Source organism: Lithobates pipiens, unplaced genomic scaffold (assembly GCF_037356315.1).
Source record: "Lithobates pipiens isolate NorthernLeopardFrog02 unplaced genomic scaffold, aLitPip1_a1.2 Scaffold_18, whole genome shotgun sequence".
NCBI classification, from domain to species: Eukaryota; Metazoa; Chordata; class Amphibia; order Anura; family Ranidae; genus Lithobates; species Lithobates pipiens.
Window position 1 is genome coordinate 253,946,478 of NW_027507758.1, and position 12,066 is coordinate 253,958,543.

Consider the following 12,066-nt stretch of genomic DNA (forward strand, 5'->3'; position numbering starts at 1 on the left):
GGATCCCCAGGGACCCAGTAAAGCAAAAAACGCTATTTCTGGCCTTAGATAATTTACTATCCCAGGGGGTGATAGTAGAAGTGGACCCAAAAGAACAGGGTTCAGGGTTTTACTCGAATCTCTTCACCGTTCCAAAGCCAAATGGAAGTGTCAGACCTATCCTGGATCTGAAAGATCTGAACCGGTTTTTACGCATCCGGTCCTTCCGAATGCAGTCAATTCGCACTGTGTTCTCCTCCCTGCAAGGGGGAGAATTTATGGCATCAATAGACATCAAGGATGCATATCTCCATGTGCCAATTTTTCCCGCACACCAAAAGTATCTAAGGTTCGCGGTAGAGCGGCGCCATTCTCAATTTGTGGCCTTGCCGGTCGGGCTCGCTACGGCCCCTCGAGTCTTCACAAAGATTCTGGACCCTCTCTTGGCAAACCGAGACGACTTGCTTCTCATGGAGAAAACAGTAGCGTTCCTGAACCTCAGTGTTTCCAGAACGCTAGAACACCTGCAGCGCCTAGGTTGGATTATAAACCTAGAAAAGTCGTCCCTACAGCCTGCTACCAGGTTGGAATACCTGGGTATGTTTATCGACACCGCTCTGGGCAAGGTGTTTCTTCCAAGGCCAAAAGCCTTGGCCATTGGGGATCTGGTGTGCCTAATTCTGGGCAGGAGATCTTCCCCCATTCTCTTGTGCATGAGACTGTTAGGGAAAATGGTCGCCTCCTTCGAGGCCGTTCCATTTGCCCAGTTCCACTCAAGGCCTCTGCAAAGATGCATCCTTGCGGCTTGGAACAGGAAGCCCCAATCCTTGGATTTTCCTATGCGTTTATCCCCAGGGACACGCAAGAGTCTCGTCTGGTGGTTACAAACCGAGAATTTGCTGAAAGGCAAAACTTTTCTTCCTCTTCCATGGAAAGTTATTACGACAGATGCCAGCCTGACAGGCTGAGGAGCAGTGTTAGAGGAGACGTGCTCGCAGGGGAGATGGTCTGCGATCGAGAAGCTATTGACCATAAATGTCTTGGAGATCCGGGCAGTTTACATGGCTCTCATAAAGTGGTCTTCCAGGCTACGGGGTCTCCCTGTTCAGGTTCAGTCCGATGATGCCACAGCAGTGGCCTATATCAATCACCAGGGCGGTACCAGGAGTCTGGTTGCGCAAAAAGAGGTGAATCGCATACTTGCCTGGGCAGAAAAGCATGTTCCATGCCTTTCTGCAGTCTTCATTCCAGGAGTGTAAAATTGGCAAGTGGATTTTTTGAGCCGCCAGCGGTTGTGCCCAGGAGAATGGGCTCTGCACCCCGACATGTTTTTGGACATATATCGCAGGTGGGTTACTCCAGACGTAGATCTATTTGCATCCAGGTTCAACAGAAAACTGGACAAATTTGTGTCAAGAACAAGAGATACACTTGCTCAGGGGTCAGATGCTCTGACAGTTCCCTGGGATCAGTACAATCTGATTTATGCCTTCCGACCTTCCTGGGAAGAGTCAAGAGGGAGACAAAATCAGTCCTTTTGGTAGCCTCGGCTTGGCCCAGGCGACCGTGGTATGCAGAGATCATGAAGTTGGCAGTAGGCAGGCCATGGATCCTCCCTCTTCGGCCAGATCTGCTCTCACAGGGTCCGATTTACCATCCTGCTTTACACAGTCTGAATTTGACGGTTTGGCTGCTGAGACTCACATTCTGAGAGACCGTGGGCTTTCAGGGCCAGTCCTTTCTACTCTGGTTAATGCCAGAAAGCCGGCCTCCGGGCTTATTTACTACAAAATCTGGAGGACATGGTGTGAACTCAGGGAATGGCATCCTAGAAAGTATGTCATTAGCAGGATCTTGGCCTTCCTCCAGTCAGGCCTAGAAATTAACTTGGCCGTAAGCACTATCAAGGTGCAGATTTCGGCCTTGTCAGTGTTTTTTCAGAAGCCACTTGCATCGCATTCCCTGGTGCAGGCTTTCATCCAGGAGGCTATGCGGATAAGGCCGCAAGTCAAACCTCCGGTATGCCCATGGGATCTGAATTTGGTTCTCTCGGCTTTGCAGGGGCAACCTTTTGAACCTTTGCATCTGGCTTCATTGGTTCTTTTGAACAAAAAAATTGGTTTTCTTGGTAGCCATATCCATGGCTAGAAGAGTGTCAGAACTAGCAGCTCTCTCCAGCAAAGAGCCATATCTAATTGTTCATAAGGACCGGGTGGTCATGCGCCCCAACAGGTCCTTTCTACCTAAGCTGGTTTCGGGATTCCATTTGAATCAAGATGTAATCCTACCATCCTTTTTTCCGGGCTCACATTCCGCAGAAGAATCTTTGCACACTTTGGATGTGGTTAGGGCAATCAGTATCTATCTTCAAGCAACTGCTCAGATAAGGAAAACTGATTGCTTATTTATTTTGCCGGAGGGCCCAAGGAAGGTCCAGGCGGCATCAAAATCCACTCTCTCAAGGTGGATTAGACAGACTATTTCTCAGGCCTATAGTGTTAAAGGGAAAATCCCTCCTTTTCAAGTGAAGGCGCACTCTACTATGGCTGTAAGTGCTTCTTGGGCAGTGCATCACCAGGCCTCCCTGGCTCAGATCTGTAAGGCTGCAACTTGGTCATCAGTCCACACATTCACCAGATTCTATCAGGTGGATGTCAGAGGGCAAGAGGATATCGCCTTTGGGCGCAGTGTACTGCAGGCTGCAGTTTAGGTCCTCCGGCCCATGACGGGCTATAATTATGATCTGTGTCTCCCTCCCCTCAATCTGAGCATTGCTTTGGGACATCCCACTATGTAATGAGCTCCTGTGTCCCGTGGTGTATGATCAAGAAAATAGGATTTTTATATACAGCTTACCTGTAAAATCCTTTTCTTGAGAGTACATCACGGGACACAGGGCTCCCGCCCCTCTTGGGTTTTACGTGGTTTCCTATTGCTTTGCTACAAAACTGAGGTGCCTTTCATATGGGAGGGGTTATAAAGGGGAGGAACTCTCCTTAATTGGGGTTAACCAGTGTCCAATCACCAGAGGTGCCTATATAACCCACTATGTAATGAGCTCCTGTGTCCCGTGATGTACTCTCAAGAAAAGGATTTTACAGGTAAGCTGTATATAAAAATCCTATTATTTCAACTATGTTTTTATATTTTTTATTTCAAAAACAGCAGTAAAGAGTGTACCGTATATACTCGAGTATAAGCCGAGATTTTCAGCCTCTTTTTTGAGGCTGAAAGTGCCCCCCTCGGCTTATACTCGAGTCATCGCTGTCTGCCCGCTCGATCAGCGTGTCGAGCAGACAGACAGCGGCCATTCTATGATTCAAAAGCCGCGCCTCCGGCTCCGCCTTCGCCTGTGATAGGCGGAACACTGAATTTCCCAGCAGCCTGTGTTCCGCCTATCACGGGCATCGTATCATCCTCGTACTACGGACGAGGATGATACGACGTCCGTGATAGGCGGAACACAGGCTGCTGGGAAATTCAGTGTTCCGCCTATCACAGGCGAAGGAGGAGGCGCGGCTTTTGAATTTTACAATGGCCGCCGACGAAGAGGGCACGGGACGGAGGCAAGGCAAGGCACGGCACGGGACGGCACGGGACGGGACGGGACGGGACGAAGGCAAGGCACGACACAGGACGGAGGCTCGGGACAAAGGCTCGGGACACAGGTAGGCTGGACACACACACACACACACACACACACACACACACACACACACGGATGGAGACACACACACACGGATGGATGGATGGATGGAGACACACACACACACAGGGATGGATGGATACACACACACACAGGGATGGATGGATGGATGGAGACACACACACACAGGGATGGATGGATGGATGGATGGAGACACACACACACAGGGATGGATGGATGGATGGATGGAGACACACACACACAGGGATGGATGGATGGATGGACACACACACACACAGGGATGGATGGACGGACACACAGGGATGGACGGACACACAGGGATGGACGGACACACACACAGGGATGGACAGGCATGTCTCACCCTCGGCTTATACACGAGTCAATAAGTTTGCCAGTTTTTTTGGGGGTAAATTGGGGGCCTCGGCTTATATTCGGGTCGGCCTATACTCGAGTATATACGGTAACTAGAAAATGCATTTCCTGGAGAAAATGTGTGGGAATGCTGAATAGCATCAAAACTGCCCCATCATTCCTCTATTATAGATCAGTACGTGGTGTGTCTGTGCTCTCCCCGGGCTCTGTAATCTGAGATGCTCCAGCCGCCTCCCCCCACTGCCCATCACAGTGTATAAGAAGCTTTGGTAACCATGGAAACAAAACAGACAACAAAAGCCTGGATGCCCTAAATTAATGACATTTTCTGAAATGGTCACTAAACTTAAACCGATTTTTCACAAAAACTGTAAAAGAGACCAAACTGAAAAGATATAACCAGATAGCTGAATATTTTGTGAACATTTTAAAGTTTGTTTGGCGTCTGTAGGTGAAAGTATGAAGGAGCTGAAACTTTTGGTAGCGGAAGAAGATTTTAAGGATTTTAAGCATGCTCTCATTGACTTCAATGTTAAAAAAAAGTGTTAAAAAGCTTAATATTTTAAAAAGTATAAATAGTAGAAAAAAAGTGGAAGAAGTCCCATCATCAGCTGAACATATTCAAAGTTAAATGGCTTTAATAGCTGAAAGTATGCAGAAGTTACGCAGAGCCAAAAAACGTACGGAATAATAATAATAAAAAGATGATTAATAAATAAAAACGAATAACAATAGTGGGACTGCTAAAGCAGTCCCACTAATAAAACAAATATAGTGTACCAACAGTACAATGGAAAGCAGTAAGCCGCCCTGGCGGGTACAGCCAGCTGCAGGCATCCCTCTTGAAATCCCCAAAGATATTAAATAGGAGGTCCAGCCCCCCCCCCCCCCCCACAAAAAAGTCAGCAGCTACAAATACTGCAGCTGCTGACTTTTAATATATGGAAACTTACATGTCCAGGAAGCCTGCGATGTCGGCACCCCAGCTGATCTTCCGAACAGCTTTCAGGTGCACCGCTGCCATTCCTGCCTTTGGGCTTCACAGCGGCTCCCTGTTGTGCATGTGCAAAGCGCACTGCACTTTCTAATTGGTTCAGCAGTGGAGGAAAGAGGAGGGGCAGAACTTCCAAAAGACCGGGCCGTGGCCCAGTCTCCTGGAAGTGGGGAACAGTACCTGTCAAAAACAGGTACCCTTTCCCCCCTGGAAGGTACCAAATGTGGCACTGGAGGGGGGAGGAGACAAAAAAGTGGAAATTCCACTTTTGAGTGGAACTCTGCTTTAAGTATCCCTGAAGGCTGTGGCTCAGGGGATCAACACCAGGCTGAGAGCATCATAGTGATTGGGGACAGTTAAGGACACTGCTGTACAAATTTTCCTCTTTTCTTAGACTAAACCATAAAGAAAAAGAAATGATGAAATGAGAAGAGAAGGAATGGAGGAGAAAAAAGGGGGAAAGGTAGGAAGGAAATATAAAAGAAAGAAAGGGGTATAAGAGAAAAAAAAGGGGGGGTGTAGGGAAAAAGGAGGGGGGGGGGTGTAACGAAGGATTACAAATGCATACAGCGCAAAAGGGAACACCTGTGTCGCAGTGTGAAGAGAATTTCGTTCTTCAGAGTTTACAAGCATGTTCAATATAGCCTTGTGGAGCCAGAACCCAACGGATGGAGGTTGCAGGGCTTTCCACCTAAGGGAGTTTTTAGCCGTATGCCTGAAAATTCTACATTCATGGGCTTGAATTTCTTTATGCTGGGCCACCATAGGGTCCTGTATGGCTTACCCCCCCCCCCCCCCCATTACCCTATGCCCACCACACAGGGGTCATATAAAAGTCATCCCTAGGTAGCCAGGAAAAGAAAAATTAGGTGGCACATGCAGCCTATCTCAGCAAATTGTTGATGCAATGATATTGTTGTGGGAGTGGCTTCAAAACATGAGCCTACATGCAGAGGTCAGACACAAGTAATGTACAGTTCAGTTATATGCAGTGTATTGAGTGCAGGGGTTAGAAGTATGTAATGCACAAAGGGCACCAGAATAAGAAGCAGAGCATGTGCTACGCTCATGAGATGCACATGCTCCAGTTAAACTGCTCAGGGAGGGTTTGGACTCTCTTATCTTCTACTGTATATCTATCTATAACGTGTTAAAGTGGGCGTAAACTCCCATCTCTGACTTGTACCTATAGTTAAGCCTATAAGCCCACCTCCACAGAATACCTCATTAGCAGGGCCCTGGAGGACATGCCCCTATCCCCCATGGAAGAGGCCTTTAAAGTCTCCACATGGGGCCTACCCTCCACACCCCAGGACTTTTCCTCCAAGATGACAATGTTTGCCACAATGTTAGCCAGGGGTCTCTCACAAGCTGCTAACCAAATTACCACTGCCATCCAGGCTGATTTACAGCATTTAAGTGCAAGAATTGAAGGCGATCTAAACCAAAGCAGACCAAACAGTAACTAGAGTGAACCAGAATACTGCCCGAATCCAGGACTTGCAGGACCAGCTTGAAAACGCATTCTCCAAAATTGATGATCTCCAAAATCGTTAGAGGAGATACAATTTTCGCATTGGAGGGGTCCCTCGATCTTTCAAAGACGCCAATCACCTTGTACGATCATTTATTAAATAACTCATATCCCAACATCCCAGACCATTGACTAGAGATGGACCGCGTCCACAGAGCACTACAACCCCCCTGCCAAGATGGCCTCCCTAGAGACATTATAGTTAAGCCACAATTCTACAAGGTGAAGGAGGAGGTGATGCACCGATCTCGAGCAGAGGGGCCCCTGACTTTCCATGGTCATCTCATACAAATTTTTGCGGACTTATCTCCTTACACCATACAGAAAATGAAATACCTGAAACCGATCCTACTAGCGCTGACCCAGAAATTGATCATCTACAAATGGTCCTTTCCATTTCGCCTTTCATTCTCCTTCAATATGGCTTCTCATCCTTTGTGGAGGGTGAAAAGCTTCTGCTCCATCTGGGCCTCTTCTCTCAAGATCACGAGGTGACACCGACCGGCAGGGCACTCAACTCGTCCTCAGAGAGGCCACCACCATCCAGCCCCATAGCCCCAATGTGGCAGAAGCACCTCTCCAAAAAAATCTGAGGACTCCAAGGCTCCCTAACCAAAACCTAATGCCAGGGTCCCACCTAGACCTACTATGATCCTCTCTGATCCAGCTGGATCCTTTGATGAACACTTTCTCACCACCTTCTAGTGGCTATGTTTGACGTTGCACTCCTTGTTCCGACACCTTTGTCGGGAAATGCGGAACACTTGTGTACATGCTATTTTTCTTTCCTAGTTTTAGGTCCAAGAAAATGTTCCTGTTCTGGTTGATATCACAAATGTTTTCAGTTTAACTGGTTTTCATCCCCTTGTCGCCCTACATATATACTTCTGCTTATATATGTGATATGGTTGTTTTTATGGTAAATCTTAAAGCTGCAGAACACTCTTTGGATCAAGGATGACAGTTTAAGGGAGTTGTTACTCCCCCTTATCTTGTAATTAACCTGCGGCACAGTGATTCCCGAGTGAGGTGGGCTCCTCCTGGACCCATGATCTGTACCAGATTGCTCCCCCATTGTGGGGCTGTGGCCGGCCCGGGGGCGGGTAAACCTATCTGCTCCAGAACCCTATATGTTCTTAGGGGCTCTGCCCTCATACACAGTAATGTCACACAAGTAATCTCACAATATTTGGAGGTGGCCAGAGCGGATGTCCTACTCCTCTACCTGTCCCTGACTGGGAAGATTCTTTTTATTCCCAGTTAGAGAATGCTACCTCCCCCTGACCGTGGGGGTGACTCATTCATTGTTGTTTTTGGGGAAGGGTTTTGTGGTGTGTGGGATCAGGTTCCCACAAACCATTGGAAATTGCGATAATACTTTCCACTTGTTTCCTGTTGTTAAGATGTTATGTCTCTCATTCTTCGTTCCAGAAGGTCCACCCCTTCCTTCCTCAGTCTCCACTTCTTCTTCTCCTCTCTCTCGAAGGTCACCTAGATGTCCAATCCCAGCCGAATCAGAGGTACTCTTCTGCTTCGCACAGGGTAAGTCCCACTCATGGTAGCTACCCCCTCCTCTGATCCATGCACGTAAATGACACACTACCACCTCTACTGAAAATAATCTCACATAATGTGCAGGGTCTTAACGCCCCAGTCAAACTGAGGATGCTTCCATGATTTCTATGCCTTGCTTTATAAAGATGACAAATCATGCCCCCTCAACTACCTCGAAGAGTTTCTTGACACCATCTCACTCCCCAAACTTTTAGCCAATCACACAGATCTCCTAGAACAACCGATTACATCCATAGAGGTCAGTGAGACCATCAAGACACTCAAACAAGGTTCCGTCCCAGGCCGGATGGGTTCTTGGTGGGTTACTACAAAAAATCCTCTGAAACCCTGACGCCTTATCTGGTCAGGTTCTTTAACTCCTTACACTTGGGAACTCCCCTGGATAAATCCTTGAACCTGGTATATATTTTAGTCACCCCTAAACCAGGAAAAGATCCCTTATTGACTAGCAATTATCACCCGATCTCCCTGATCAACAATGATCTTAAGCTTTTAACAAAAATACTAGCAAACCATCTCTCCTCATTCATAGCTCTGTATGTCCACAAAGACCAGGCTGGGTTTATCCCAGGGAGGCAGGGACATAACTCACAGGTGAGAAGGGCTATAGACCCAGTGACCCTTCTGGGCTCTCACTGGGACGGGGGCCGCCCTCAAGAAGGAATTTTGCTCTCCATTGACCTTCAGAAAGCCTTCGACAAGTTCACTTGGCCCTATATCTTCAAGGTCCTGGAAAGATGGGGACTGGGCCCCAACTTCCTAGGCAAATTACACTCCCTCTACTCCAATCCGAGTGTGAGAATGGCAGGTACTCAGACCTGTTGAATATAGAGAAAGGCACCAGACAGCATTGCCCATCATCGCCCCTGATTTTTGCTATCACCATAGAATCCTTACAAAATGCCATACGTAACCACCCTGACATTAAAAGAGTCATGTGCGGCCCTCAAGAACATACATTCATGCATGCATTCCAAAAGGCATAACAAACCAGGTCCCCCCACACTGACCGCTTAGGAGACATGATGCTCCAACATAAAAGATCAGAGGGTGGGTATCTTCATTGTCTATAACTTACTAGCCAGAACCTTAAACGAACCTTTTTACGCCTGACTTTGGGAGCAAGATCTGGCAGATGAGTGGGACTTGGATAGGTGGTATTGATGTTTTCACAGATCGTTCAAAGGCATCATGAACATTTCTCTGATGAAAGCGAGCGTTAAAATGATCACATGATGGTACTGGGTCCCTGCCACCCTCACTAAAATATTTCCAGAATCGTCACCTCTGTGCTTCAGGGGGTGTGGCCATATTGGCTCCCTACTCCACATATGGTGGACATGTCCTCGGGTTCAGAACTTTTAGAACAGTTTTTTCCACATATTGCAAAAGATCACAGGGGTTGCAGTTTCACAGGTTCTGGACATAGCACTCCTCAACTTCCAGGTAGAGAAAATACCCACACAATCTTTGATCTTTTATATGCTCTTGGGAGCCCAAATCACCCTTGCCAGGAACTGGAAAAGGCACTTGGTACCATTCGCTGCTAGACAAAACCCACAAATTAGAATTAAATAGGAGCCCATTACTTCCAGGCACTTAGGCGACCCAAATTTCTTTTGTACTCTCTAGATGACCTTCTTTCCTGCTTTCAGTTTTTTTCACTTCTCTTTCCTTGTCCCTATCTTTCCCTTTGGAGGAGATGCATCTCCCTTTGGCTGACACTCTTACAGGTGGACTTTGGCTGATGACACTCATTCAGCTTCTTAAAACTACAATGATATAGGTCAAAGCGTAAGGTACTCAGAGTCAGATAAGAAATACCCTAGAGACCAGGGTGTTCAGTTTCTCTGACCACACATTGAACTTAACTTTGAGGCAGATGGAGGGGAGTTAGATGGCTACGACGCCCACTTAATGACCTGTCTATCGCGTTCCGCCACAACAATACCAAGGCTGGCTACTCTTCTCTCTGATTGCTCCTCTCATTTACTAGTTTCCAGGGGGTTTCAAATGGCCCCAGTTAGGGTAGAATAAATAAAACTGCTTGATAATATTCTACAAATCTCTCACAACATACCATTAACGGCAGATCAGGGTGGACATACTGCTACCTCCCGACCGGCCGCGTTGTCCTTTAGAAGTGGTTGGCCGTCTCATCCACCGTAAGTTCCCCTTGAAGTGGAGAGGCGGGCCATTATGGGCAATCTACTTCCTAGGTTATCTCCTGATACATTTTTGGTTACACAGCACTTTGACAATACATTTGAGTGCACTTTGCACCCTAATCTCCTGTTAACTCCAGGTCCTACCCATCCTTTGGTGGGGTGAATGTAAGCCTGCTGTACCAAGTGGTTATTTATAATTGTTTACTGTTATTGTATACCCGTTTTTATACTGAACTCTCAGCTGAATTACCTAACCTGAAATTAAATGTGACATGTATTTTTGTATATTGTAAAACAATAAAAATATTGAAAGAAAAAAAGGAACATTTTTCAAAATGTTTTAACTTTTTTCGTTTATATCACAAAAAAAAAAAAAGAAAGCATTATTTGTGTGAAAAAAAAATTATCTAAATATTATTTGTGCACAGTGTTGCATGACCATACAATTACTAGTTAAAGTAGCACAATGCTGAATTGCAAAAAATGGCCTGCCCGTGAAGGGAATAAAACCTTCCAGAGCTGAGGTGATTAAAAATGGCCTAACGACACATCTGCACAAGGGATTCCTCTTCAGCAAAGCTATAAATGCTGTTCTACAACACCACAGGTCTGCTCTTCATAGAGCCACTGAGAAATCACTTGCAAAACAGATCATTATGGTGATTTAGGAACCCCACTCACCAAATAAAGTAGGCGATCCCCAAAACCTGTGAACTAGAGTGAAGATGTACCAGGTCAAAACAAAACCTTATGGCGATTCAAAAATAAAATATCCAAGACAACTACCCTCATTTCAGGCTAGTGGGTGAAGATGTGGAGGCCACCAACAAAGACAAAGTTTATCCCTAGTCAGTCTAATCCATAGCCAATTGAAACCAGTAACCTAAAGGGTGGTGGATGGATCAACTTGGCTTGTGAGCAGGTTTCAAGATCCTTTGAATCTAACAGGATACTGCTTCAAACGGGCTAACTTGGGATGATGCATCTAGCTCTACCTCACATCTACAAAAACCTAGAAGCCTTTTAAATTGGAGAGTGGAACTCTGCAGAGTTCAGAACACATCAAAATTTTACCTAGACACCTGACGAACTATGTACTTTCTAATGTTTTGAACTGTATTAGGGCAGGTAGATAATAGGAGGAGTTGGAACAGACAATTTGTGTGATTAATAAAGATGGTGACCTATTACAATCTCTTTGCACTTTTCAGACATGGGCAGTCTCTTCCCCCAGCCTCCCCCTGTCAGCAGCAGTGGGGCGGAGCCCAGAGTTTTGTTTTGCTCCAAAGTTTGAATGGGTGGTCCCTGCCTCCAGTCCTCTCCTCTAATTAGGAGCAGGTGGGTGCTTCAGGGGTTTGCCAATTCAGGTGAGTTGCCTTCAGGAATCCGGGCCCTGCTGACCTCATGGGGCCTGGGCCCAGTACAGGAGGGCTGCATTTACCTCTCTGTCAGCAGTCCTGTCTTTATCTACAGCAGGGGTGTCAAACTGAATTTCATTGTGGGTCACATCAGCATTATGGTTGCCCTTAAAGGACCAGTTGTATCTGTAAGCCTATATAAATGTATAAATTGTATTATAAGTGTATGAAAAAAGGCTTGGGGTGCAAGGCCACATGAAATGGCCTGGTGGCTTGGATTCAGTCCATGGACCTTGTGTTTGACACATGTAATCTACAGGGTCATTACATACAATATTTATTGTGATGAAATTGATTGTGTCTATTATTTTCATGCTATTGCTTTAATACTGCATGAATATTGAGATGGCTACAAGATT